Here is a 12074-nt window from a genome sequence, read left to right as displayed (position 1 = left end):
GCACCTCCTGAGGCGGATGCTTGGGCATTATCTCTCCGCGGAGTCTGTATCTGGACTTGAATCTGTCGTTTAGTAAGATTAGGTAGTACTGGTTTCGTTAGATCCGTCTTGAGTGGAGGAAGTGGCGGAACAGGGGAGGTCTGTCGCGGTACCGGCGGAACATTATCTGGGGGCGCAGTGCCACCCCCATCCCTGTCAGTAGGCAGGGCACGAACAGGCAGATTGGTGTAAGCTGGTGCTACATCCTCTAGATACGAATTCAGGAATATGTCTTTAGTAGTTTTATGCATTACTTTAGTTGGAACTAATGGTGTCGGTAAGTTTTTCGGTATCTCTGATTCAGGTTCGGATGTGCCATCTGCTATGAGATACATACCGTTTACAAGATTATTTCGGGCACGGTCTATTTGTTCTGTTTTTACTCGGATCCCTTCAGTAACTAATTCGTTTTCTCGTTCTTTATCTGATTCTTTAAGTCTGTCTTCTCTACGAAGTGCTTTGTCAGCACGCTTACGTGATTCCTTACGCCAAAATTCTATGGCGTCCTTCTGGGATTGCCTAGCTTTCTTTTTCCATAATACTTCTTCTACCCTCATGATGCACTCAGCATCCCACGTTCCGGTAACAGGCCATCTGTGTCTCTCATCTAGGTGCTTGGTGTAATCGGCCCATAAATCTAGATATAATATGGCATCTATGCCGTGTTTCTGATACATAAAATTGCCTGGAGTGTCCCTAGGGGGGATAGGAATTTCTTCCTCTAGTAACCCTTTCCTAGTTCCGATCTGTTTTAACATGCTGAGGAACGGCATCCTGCTTACTTATTGCTGAACGCTTTTATTCCTTGATACGAGTTGCTAGTTGATACAAGAAATACAATAATACACAGTAAAACAGTCACATTCATACCACAACATTAATCACATGAAAACATTAAAGACATAGCTAACTAAGTGTACTGCTCAACAGTACGGATACACTGCTGTAACAGTGCAGAAATTCGGAAGACTTGATATACTGCTAAACAGTACAGATACACTGCCTAAAAACAGTGCAGACCGGACTTGCGTACCCAAACCCGTCTAGATACGACCCAGCAATGGTACTCACCGGGAAGCACGGAAACAGAAGGCCTCGGAAAACTCGACTGGACTCGGCTCGGAACTTCGGAAAACTTCGGAGAACTTTCGGAAAACTTCGGAAAACTTCGGAAAACTGGTGGGCCTCTTCACACCTCGGACCTTGCTTCTTTCGGCTGGGCTCTGGTCGGGATCCTCCGCACTCCTCACCGCCTCGTCTGGGTACTGATCGCAGTCTTCGTCACCTCCGTGGGTCAGAGGGGGATGCAGGAAATCCTGCCAGTACACGTGTAGTCCGTCTAACTGATGGCAGGGGACACGGATTGCAACGCACCTTCCGGCGCGTGAGGTGGGGGAGGGGTCCCTATTCGGGCGCCAAAATGACGTAAATAATTAATTTACTCTCTTAATTTCTATGCAGGTAAGTACTTAATCAATGATAACTCAATCAGAAGGAAAGAAAACAGAGTCCGTGGTGTTAGAGTTTCTAAGGGTTTTATTCCTCATAAAGGAATCAGGATATCATGTTCTGACCACCACAGGGGTGTCAGAAGGGATAGATGAGCGCGCTCTCGTTTATTGACAATACATAGCTTATATACTTGATTTACATCATAAGGTTCAATGTAAGAGGCGTAACAGCTGAGAGAAGACAAGATAACAGTATACACGTGGTACCAATACATCATCAAGAGGCGTAAACTAGGCGTGAACTAGAGGTGTGTGCTAGAAACGTCACTGATAGGTGACGCAAGTGGGTGGCACCAAGGGGTGGTGCTAACAGAATGTTGCAATGTCAGCAGAAATCGGAAGCTTGGATGCGCGCGCAGCTGCATGACGTGTGATTGACGGGGTGCAGGGGTCTTGACATTTACACTGACGGAAAGAGACAGAAGTCTGGCATGTCAGATCAACTTGTACTTCTATCATATCTGATATCTGATGTTTAGGAACTATACTATCTGGGCGGAAAGGTCTCTAGGGTAGAGGCTGTTCTATGCTAACTGTAGATGCGTGTATGAGCGCCTAAGTGTCTACATGTGAAGCGTGGGGGGCACGGGGGCCTTCCATGGAAGCATGGCAACGGAGGCTATGAATTACTTGCATTAAGACAGGTCGGCCCTTTTTGGCTCTGCAGCTGGAGAGGATGTTTACAGGATCTAGTAGGCAGGAATGTATTCTCGGGGAGCGGAACAGATAACTCGAAGGTTATAGTCAGTCTTGGCAGAAAGCAGGCTTGAGCTGAGCGCAAGGGGCCGCGCTGAATGTAGGACAGAGTTCACGAGTACAGAGGTAGCCTGGGCAGAGTCAGGAGCCACAAAAGAGGTTCAGATGGCAGGAATTCAGGGCCTACTCTGGCTAGAGCAGGAAAAAGTGAAAAGTGTACTACAAAAAGACGGTGGCATAGCATACTTAGGAACGGACTATATAATCCATTCATGGTGCTTCTGAAAGAGGACAAGTTGACGGTGGACGCAAATGTATTTGCGTCTTCATAGCTGGCACAGGAGGGAAGTTACATGCACGTTAAGCTGGTACATGGAGTCGGTGGGGTACGCGCTAGGGAACACATCATGACCAAAATTTAATTTTCCTCAAACCGAGGAAGAGACAAAAGGACGAATTGATTGAAAAGACACTCCGTTGTCAGATCCAGATGGCACGTTGTATGTTGATGGGTCTTGCTTTAAATTGGAGAATGGTGATGTGACTGCTGCCTATGCAGTAACGACTTTGAGTACGATTGTGGAGACCGCAAGAGTGAGTCAGAATTCTGCCCAAGCTGCGGAATTAATTGCGCAAACAAGAGCGTGTGTTTTAGCTAAGGGAAAGAGAGTGAATGTGTTCACAGATAGTCAGTACGCGTTCGGCGTGGCCCATAGTTTTGGCCGTTTGTGGAAAGAGAGAGGTTTCATTACGTCCCATGGGACTAAGATTCAACATGGTCAGCTAGTTAACGACTTGTTGGAATCTCTAACCTTGCCGACTGAAGTTGCGATTGTGAAATGCAGCGCTCATAAAGCAATCACGGATGATGTTGGTCGTGGGAATGCTTTTGCTGATGAGACCGCTAAACAGACAGCTAGAAATATGATGAGTAGAATGTATGTTGCTACGTCTGCAAGATGGATTTCGGAGTCTGGAATGTGTGAGGACACAGTAGAAAGCGTGAGAGAAATTCAGAAGGAAGCGACTGAGGAGGAAAAGCTTGCATGGAAAGAGAGTACGGGTAAATTGGACTCGAGTGGGTGTTGGATTGATTTGTCGGAACAACAGCGTTGGATGTTGCCTGATGCGTACGTGCTTGCAGTAGTAACGATGGCACATGGAGCAGCGCATATTAGTTCTAAAGGGATCTGTAAGATGTTGGCTCCAGTCTGGAAGAATGATGGGATTAGTAAGTGTGCAGAGAGAGTGGTGAAAAATTGCATGGTATGCTTGATGCATAATCCTGGAACGGGAATTCCCACACCCGCTGGTCACTTCGCTCCTCCTTCCTGCCCCTTTGAAGTGATCCAGTTAGACTTCATTCACATGGATCGTTGCAACAATCTAAAATACGTCCTAGTGGTAGTTTGTGCTTTCTCCAGATGAATTGAAGCTTATCCACTGAAGGACAATACTGCCTTGTCCACTGCCAAAATTCTTCTCAAGGAATACTTCCCTAGGTATGGAATGCCACGGATTGTATGGTCAGATAACGGAAGTGAGTTCGTAGGGAAAGTTATGCAGAGTGTGTGTGCCGGTTTAGGGATCAAGCAGAAGTTTCACAGTGCGAACCATCCCCAGTCTGCTGGTTTAGTTGAGGGTTACAATGGCACCCTCAAACTAAAACTTGCTAAAATACAGGCATCCACGGGTTTGTCCTGGCCAGATGCACTACCCTTGGCTTTGTTATCCACGAGAGCGACTGTGCATTCTAGAGTAGGGCTTAGTCCTTACGAAATAGTTTTTGGTCGTCCCGCTAATGTTTGGGGAGTGCCAAGGCCAAAAGAATTCTGTTCTCTGGAATATCCAATGTTGATTGATTACCTTTACGACTTGACTGCTAAATTGAGTCTTATTCACCAACAGGTTTTCGATGCATTGCCAAAGCCACCGGAGAGTCCAGGTCATCAGCTGAAACCAGGGGACCACGTTGTTGTACGGAATTTTGCAAGAACGAAAAATCTTCAACCCAGATTCGTTGGCCGCTTCCAGGTGCTGCTAGCGACGAGAACTGCTATTCGTGTGGCCGGACGGAAGAACTGGATTCACACGACGCACGTCAAACGTGTGCCCCTGCCACTTCCTTACGATAACTGGGTGAAGAAGGGAATCGGTGCCTCTGAGTTTGAACAAATACCCAGGTTTATCCCTTTCAGCGATGCCGAACTAATAACTGACACATCGAACTCTGGCTCTCCTCCTGAAATTGCTCCTTTGAATTCTGAACATTTGTCCTCTGCATCAGAAGAAACTTTGCCATCTGCGAACTTAAACATTGCAACACCTGCTGAAAATACACTGTTTCCAGATCAAACAGCTCCTGCTAAACTGAGATACAATTTACGATCTCGCAATATGGACAAATAAAGCAGGAAACTGCCTATTTTTCAAGTTTAAATTTGAATACCGTACATTGCCTCCAGCCAGGAAGTTTGCTATTGTTTTGTTGTTTTAAAAATTGCCTTGCCGTCTGGGTAGCCGTAGGGTCGTGGCTGTGTGCCTAGTTGAATCTGCGGGGGTCAGACACAAGGTCGATCTTTCTGTTAGTTCTGGGAACTCCCAGGGCTGATAGAGCATTTGCATTTTCATCTACGTACACATCATCAGTGGTCGCGAGCGGATTGTAGAAGATGGAGCTTCCTGAGCTGCAACGAGAAAATGTAATTTATGTTCGCAGAAATAGATTATACAGAATTCTTCACAGCAAATGCTTTCTAATGCAATGTACAGTTACGTTTTTAATTGTTTTGATAACGTTGGTGGGTGGAATCGTCTTTGGTGTGAATTTGATTTTTATGCCGGTAACTACAGTACCTCCCCTTGATCCTGCTACTTCTACTGTTTCTTCTATGCATTCTTTTCACTCGTTTCCTGAACACGAACAAGCTCGACGCTCAGAATTCATTAACAACACATTTGTACAGCTTCTGCACCAACACCAACTGGTAGTTAACACTACAGACTGCTGGGTGTGTGGCTTGATACCCCACACTATGGATAAAGGCATTCCCTATCTGGTTTTGCCTTTTAGCTATAATGGATCATTTCAGGCCTTTCAGACTATTTTTGCCTATGCCCTTGAGACCTATCCTCCGCGTCCACCACGTTCCACTAAATACAACTCTGCCAACAAAGCTTTAGTCCAGGGAATTATTGACATGATTAAGGACGTCAATAATACTCCATCTTACCCTAGAGACAAATTACGGGTATATTTGAGTTGGAATTCTACAGAGTATCGCCTTAGTTTGGGAGAAAGCAAGCGTAAAAGCTCCACTCCAGTCTGGGTCGTGCCCCACCGAGGTCAGGTCTGTTTGCAAGGAAATGGGAGAAATCCGAGAGCTCAGCTAGGGAGGAGTGAGTGCGTTGAGACTTACGTGTTTCCATCTAACTCTTCCCCTGCCTTCCTTACTGCTAGGGGTACCTACTTTATTTGTCAAGACAGGGCATATACATGGCTGCCTGCTGACTTTTCAGGTTCATGTTATATTGCTCGACTGTTGCCTCCAACGTACACTGCTTCCTCAGACTATCACAAGACCAGAGTAGCAAGAGGTGTTTTCAGCAAGGAAGATACCGCTGGTCAGGAAGCTGGAGACTTCTTCAAAGGTTTCCTTCCGTTCTGGGGGCCTATGACCAATAGTAGAAATCTACGTCAGCTAACACGGGTAGTTGAATCTACTATTACCGAAACTGCTGGTGCCCTTAGCAACTTGACAGCTGAGCTTCAGGCGGATCGACTCATGACGTTGCAGAACCGTATGGTTCTAGACGTAATACTTGCAGATCGAGGTGGGGTATGCAGAATGATCCAATCGAGCTGCTGTGTTTTTATTCCCAATAACGCTCCAACTGTCTATGAGGCGATCTCTAAGCTACACAAGATTTCCGACTCTATACACGTAGACAAGGGAAACTGGTCCTTCATGGAGTGGTTTTGGACTCTGATATCAGCGTGGGGATGGAAGGTTCTGATGGTCATTGGTGTCATCCTAGTATTTCTATTCTCATGCTGCCTGATTATCCAGTGTGGTCCCGCTTTGTGTAGTCTCTGTGCTGCAACATGTTTCAGAAAACCACCTGCGTTTGGAGAAAAGGCGCGAGAAAGAATGATGATGCAGCAACATGTCACTGACCTGATGAGCATAGAGATAGACTCGGACATAGAGTAATTGCCTACGTTAGGGCAAAAGGAGGGTCTGAGGTTCCGTGACAATTTGAACCCGTGTTTTCAACATTGTCGTAAATACATAATTTTGATATCAGTGAACCGCAAATGATCCATTTAGCATATCCTAGTGTTTTTGCTATGCTACGAGCAAGAGCACTCTTGTTATAGACAACATACTGATCTACCCATGGCATCCATCTTAGATCACGGAAGCCATTTTGTGTTTCTTGCCCTCACGTAGACAATGGACACGCAGTGACCCCTTTCACCTAAGGACACGTAAGCTTTAGCCGGAGATTCACCTTGCTAGTGACACGTGCACCTTAGAACAGAACACGCCATGGCTGCATGACACAGCAGATGCTGCCTCCCCAGCCCGAGGCCAGTCCTGCTATACTGGTTCTCGTGTTCGTTGGCCTGATCATCATTAGGCAGCCGAAGCTGGTAGCCTTGCCCATTTACGACCCACAAACATCTCTTATCCTGCCTTTCTATCTTCTGCACCTGGCTCTGCTCCTTTCCTTCTGGGCCTTTATTAGGGGGAGGTAACGAAATTTACGATGAGGCGGTCCGGGTCTTGAATGAAAAGTTGACATGGGATTATGATGGAACAGTGGGAACCCCTCGTTCGTAATGTTTTGACATCAGATATTGTTGACGATTCCTGTGCAACGCCAAATGTTTATTGTTTAGGACACAAAGGTTTGGGAATGTACTAACATGTAAAGAATTTGCCTCAAGCCCAATTTTTAGTATATAAGGAGCAACCCTCTTTGTACAAATCGAACAGGCTCCTAGATTCTGCCCGTGTGTAGTTTCTGTGACTTCTGTGTCCCTGCAGTAATAAACCTTTGGTCTTTGACGCCACCATCGAGAAGCCCGTGTTTCTGTTTATTTGTGCACCGAGACAGGTAGAACTCCGGGGTCTTCGGGTGTTATCCCTGACACCTCTGGACGGAACCAAAAAGTCCAGAACTCCACTAGCCCTCAAACCTTAAAGAGCTGCATATGGTGATTGCTTAGCAACCCCAAAACATTGTGGAATAAATATTTGACATTCTGCCTCCAATCCCTCAAAGCAAAGGACATATGGTCAACTCCCTTGCCCATCGAGGTGAAATCGAAGATTTTAACCAAGCAAGCAAAAATCTTATGAAAATGACCTTGACGCGCAACAGGTACTCCAGCTCTTCCATTGCTCTTGGGCCTCCAAACTATACGCCCCGAAAACTCTACCATCTTTTCTTGCATCCTCCATTAAACCACATACAAAACTTCAACTAATGAGATTCTGTTTCGGCTTAATTCCACTAAAGGCATATAAGTTTGGCCAAGGATATAAGAAAGAAACCTCCTCCCAATGCCGTTTTTGTAATCAGGAAGAGGAAAACTTCATCCACATCTTGTGTATTTGTCAACGCCTACGAGCCCAAAGAATTTTCTGGCTGAGACCAATTTGGCTTCTTCTTAGTATCAGGACATGTCACGAAGCACTCGATGCTTGCATGAGGGGGGACTCACCTCAGATGGCGACACGCTTTGTAAAGTTCATTACAGAAATTAACCCCTTGATCCTACCATCTGACCAAGTCTTAGCTTTATCCCCTCTAAGTGGCATTCCCCTTGTTTTTTTAACTAACAAACCTACTGACTTTTTAATAGACTTGAATATTCTCTTTTTTACAACTGTCAATTTTGAATGTGTATATTGCAATGATTTTAATTGTGCAAATACATTTTTACTTACTTACTTACTTACTTTCGGTAAAAGCATTAAAGCTTGTTTGGGGACTTACAAATTCAATGTAAGTTATTATAACATACTTTAGCACCAGTGAGTCTGGGCGATATTGCCACATGGTGCTACGAGTATATTCATGAAAACCTACAAAAAAACAAAGGAAAATGTAGAGATCTTAAGCTACAATATATCAGGAATGAGTATCTCATCCAGTGTGACTTATTCTAGGCATTTTCGGAATATAAGATTTGCATTTATAATGTAAAAATCAAAAGTACCAATGCCAGAGTACAAAGACTAAAGAAGGGACTAAGGGCCAGATGTAGGTAACCAAATACAGGTCGGTAATGGCCGAAAATCTGTATTTTCGGCCGGTACCGATCGGTATTTGGCATTTGAGATGTAGGGGACAGAAAATCGTCTGATTCGGTAAATTTACCGAATCGGTAAATTTACCGAATCGGTATATTTACTGAATTGGTAAATTTACCGAATCGCAACGGTTTGCGATTCAGTAAAATTACCGAATCGAAAAACTTACTGAATCGGTAAATATACCGAATCGGTAAAATACCGAATCGGTAAATAAGAAGAGGCAAAAAAGAAAATCGAGATGTAGGTAAGCTCTGAAATACCGAATTTGCCTGAAATTCGGTATTTAAGAGTCGGTATTTACCATTGATTGAAATCAGGTGGTAACCAGCTGCAGACTATAAAAAGGGCCCAAAATGCAATACTGTTTGCACAATGGCGGCATTCTATGTCATTGCGAGACGGCTACGGCTACAGGAGGAAGGGGAGAGGGAATGGCATAGACAGGAGCAGGTCTACAGGCAGAGATCACCTGGTTCATGCTGACAGAGGCAGAGATTCTCCAGAGGTACAGGTTGGAGCCAGACACCATCTTGGACCTCATCAGGGACCTCCAACCACTGTTGGAGCACACTACCCCAAGGGCACATGCCATTCCACCCCACGTGCAGGTGCTGTGCAGCCTACACCTGCTTGCGTCAGGGAGCTACCAGAGTGTTGTTGCTGCGGTAGGTGGTGTGACCCAGAGCAGCCTGTCCCGCTTTTTCAATAAATTCCTTGACGCCATGTTACAGAGGATGGACCATTACATATCTTTCCCTGCAACCCATGGCGAACTGCTCCAAACTAAAATTGACTTTTACCAGATGGCGCATTTCCCCAATATAATTGGCTGCATTGATGGCACCCACATTCCCATTTGTCCCCCTGCTGCCACAGAATACATATATCGGAATCCTAAGTCCACCCACACCATCAATGTGCAGGTGATCTGCAATGGCAAGTGCGTCATCACTGACCTGGTGGCCAAATTTCCTGGGAGTACCCATGACTCCTACATATTCCAAAACAGCGGCATCTATGCACGGCTGACAGCAGGGGAATTTGGCGAAGGATACCTCCTAGGTAAGACACATTGTGCGACCCCCATTAACACCAATTGCAGAAAGCAGTAAATGTATGCATGTGAGTAATGTATTCCCATTTCCTTGTAGGGGACAGTGCATATGCCCTACACTCCTTCATCCTCACCCCCTACCTCAACGCCTCAACACCCAGCCAAAGGAGATATAACAGGGCCCACAAGAGCGCAAGAAATGTTGTTGAGCGTACCTTTGGCATGTGGAAGAGCAGGTTCAGGTGCCTGCACAAGAGTGGAGGTGCCCGGCAGTATACCCCCTGACCTGTTGCAAAGTCATTGCTGCCTGTGCTATGTTGCACAACCTTGCTGTGAAGAAGGGCACAGAGGTGGAGTTGTCAGATTTTGAGGATCATGACGACGAGACTGCTGTGCCTGAAGCACAACCTGCTGGAGTGTCAACACCAAGTGATGGCAGATACAGACGTGAGGAGATTACACGCAACTATTTCTGAGTGAGTAATGAGACACAGACAGGTTGTGTATGGGAACAACGTATTTTAATGGTGCCACAACGTTCACGCACTTCAGTGCAACAAAATAAACATCATACACGTGGGGACTGTATGTCCCGGATTACTTCACCCATGACCGGTAATGTCACTTGCGCCCGCGCTTCCCAGAGGCACTAGGGTGTTGGTCGCTTGGTTCAGTGTGCCCTGCAGCCTCAGCTTGGCGCCTGGTACTCCTCCGTGGCTCACCAACAGTGCTAGCCATGCTGCTCCGGCTACTAGTGTCCTCAGCCTCTGCCACGTCCAGGGCAGGATTCTGTGCTGTTTGTGAAATCGGTTAAGGTAAGAGAGAAGACCCCTCGTGTTCCAGGGAACAGGGTACTATATGACCTTACAAGTCTAAGGGATATCCCTGGAATGACTTACGGGCAGCAAAATGTAGTAGTATCACTATGAGCACACCTGATCCATACAATACCTTCCGGAAACAGGCCAAAAAACTAAAATGCAGCGTTAACACTCTTTTATTAAAATATAATCAAAAGTATACTCGGTTAAAATTTCAGAAAAAGCAAATGTTCTGAAAACATACAATGTAAAGACATCTCATCCATTCAAATTAAAATACATAAAATTCTAATAAGTACAATACATGGAAAAAAACCTTAATATGGTAAGCACATTACACAGTAATTCATTTCATAAATTTAAAAAAACAGACTAGAACCCCCTATACCGATTCGGTATTTCCCGAAAGTCAGATTCCGAATTTTACCGATTCGGTAAAAAATACCGAATTTTTATCTACATATTATTTACCGATTCATGAATACCGAATCGGTGAAAATCGGTATTTAAGAATCGGTAAGTTGGATTTACCTACATCTGGCCCTAAATATACTGCTGATGGCAGGCAAGGAAAACATAAGAGGTGATAATGACTCTGCCCTCATACGTCAATCAGATTTATGTATATATGAACACAGGTTGTGTACTCCTCACATTCTGACTGCAGCCCATCCGTCATGGCTGCAGGTAAGAGGCAGCAGCCCACTTCCTGCATGTTGCGTGTTCTTTTGTGTGCACCCGTTGTGATTGCCAGATTTAAAAGATTGTTCTCAATTTTGGTAAGTTTAAATGCCTGTCACGGATGCCTTTTCTACTGCAAAGGCACTGTGCAGAGCTTAGTATGGAAATAAACGAATTGAACAGCAGGCGAATCATCACCACCTTGCTCTTGTATGCCTCTCTGATATACACCGCAACCCACTCCTCCCTCAAGGACTTTGACAGCCAAGAAAGGTAGAATTCAATATCACGTTTCCAATCCTCCAATACGCTCTGGAACCTAGGTTAACTCGAAATGCTCGCTCTGCTCTAAAAACCGTCATGCAATTAAGCTTCCACCCAAATAATGATTTCTGATGTCATCAGCCAAGTGACCATATTAAGGAGTGTATGTTCTGTGAGCGCATTTCTTCCACGCCAATCATTATTTTGCTGTCTTAGAACATCAAAGGTGAAAATATAGAATTCCATGATCAGTTTTAAGGGGCTTTGGTGCTAACCTGCTTTGCGCTCATACATTAAATACCTGGATATTGTCATATGTAGGTAAATGGTAGTCACATTGGTTTATTTGAACAGTGAAAGATTATCAGTACAAAACTGGCTGATTTTCAAATCATTTATGTACTTGTATTATGCTGAATATTAACTCTGTGTTTTCAGAAAAAGTCCCCTGACGAAGTGCAAGGCCCGAAATGCATTGGGCAGGACACAAGAATTGTGTATAAATACATGGATATTACTGAAGGAAGTAGTATTTCATGAACAAGCAAAAAAAGTATCAGTATGAAGAAGAATAAAAAACATTGAAGAATTTTATGAGTTAAACGTCATTGAATTTCACTGAGAGTGCGACTTGGAGACGCTCCCCCACTCAGGGACAGCGCTAGTTAACTAATTTACC

This window comes from Lissotriton vulgaris, chromosome 4_1 (genome assembly GCF_964263255.1).
Source record: "Lissotriton vulgaris chromosome 4_1, aLisVul1.2, whole genome shotgun sequence".
NCBI classification, from domain to species: domain Eukaryota; kingdom Metazoa; phylum Chordata; class Amphibia; order Caudata; family Salamandridae; genus Lissotriton; species Lissotriton vulgaris.
This window is presented reverse-complemented; position numbering follows the sequence as displayed.